This window comes from Coregonus lavaretus (genome assembly GCF_964263955.1).
Source record: "Coregonus lavaretus genome assembly, chromosome: 16".
Classification (NCBI taxonomy): Eukaryota; Metazoa; Chordata; class Actinopteri; order Salmoniformes; family Salmonidae; genus Coregonus; species Coregonus lavaretus.
This window is the reverse complement of record NC_140003.1, coordinates 9,610,275-9,611,594: the sequence shown is the minus strand read 5'-3', so window position 1 is coordinate 9,611,594 and position 1,320 is coordinate 9,610,275.

Here is a 1,320-nt window from a genome sequence, read left to right as displayed (position 1 = left end):
TGGAATAGGCTTTTCCAGGCTATACATTTTGTATGATATATGTTGCACCGTTATTTGTCGGTTGTAAGGACAGAAAATGCTTTTTATGTATTCCTTTTTTATCCAATGCATTACCTCTTAATATCCATTTAATGGGAAAATAAAAAGTCCAACACTAGAAGAAAGTTTAAGTCTCTGTCAAAAGAAATAGCCAAGATCCATGACACCTCAATACATTTGAGATTCAATGTATCACAGAGGAACCATGTTTTTCACAGCAGAGTCCTCCAAACATGGTTTGCTGAGGTTTAGCAAGAGGTCCGTTGAGTTAATGGTGCCAAACAATTCCTCTGCGTAGGTGGATCTGGCCATGGCAGCTTCCTGAGAAGTAGGAGGATCATAGGGAAGGATCAAGAAAAGAATGTTATGATGGTGATGATGGTTTTGATGGTTATGATGATGACGGTGATGATGATGCTGTGTGTATGTGTGTGTGTATGAGTGTATGCATGCATGTGTGTGTGCGTGTGCGTATGTGCGTGCGTGCGTGAGTGTGCCTGATTAGGCCCCTCTTCATTCTGACTCACCATGGTGTTTACTGGCCACACCAGTTGACTCAGATGGTCCTGCTCATCCAGCCATCACGGCCTGTGTGTGTGTGCATATGCATCATACACACACATCACACTGATGTCCTCTCCAGAGCTCAACCCTGCCCAGAACATGGGATGAGCTGCTTTGGGAGAAATTGTTGATATTTTTACTAAATTGTCAATGACTAACAATTTAGTGTATCAATCACATGAAGAGGAACATATTTTATGATGTGAAAAAGACTGAGATAATGAGATGATCATATCAGATGATCAGGTCAGATGAACCTAGTTAAGTAACCTAACGTATGTTAGAGATGTTTCCATTCAGACAGTCGCTACTGTCTCCAAGTTCTCAACAACCTATTCACCCTCCTCCACCTCCTCTGTGTCCAATCCTCACTTAATTCTCTGCCATTTTCTATCACACACGCTTCCATGCTGGATAAGTTTACTCCACTCAGACCCTTTAAGAGCAGGGGTGTGACAATGCAAAGCAAAACATTTCTCAACTCCGCCTGGCAACAAAGCCTGTCAGACGATCATTAGTTTGATAATGTGTCCACTGGCCGCTTTCTGTGGTGACCTCAGAAGCCCCAGTGGCTGTTAAGTCTATCTCCTGACTGCTGGTTGCACCTGTGTGTGAAGGCCCCGGGACCCCATAAGGTCTTTATTCCATTAAGGTTAAGTGGAGCGAGGGGACTGGGTCATATATAGCCGCTATACTATTCACAACTGGCCTGATTAA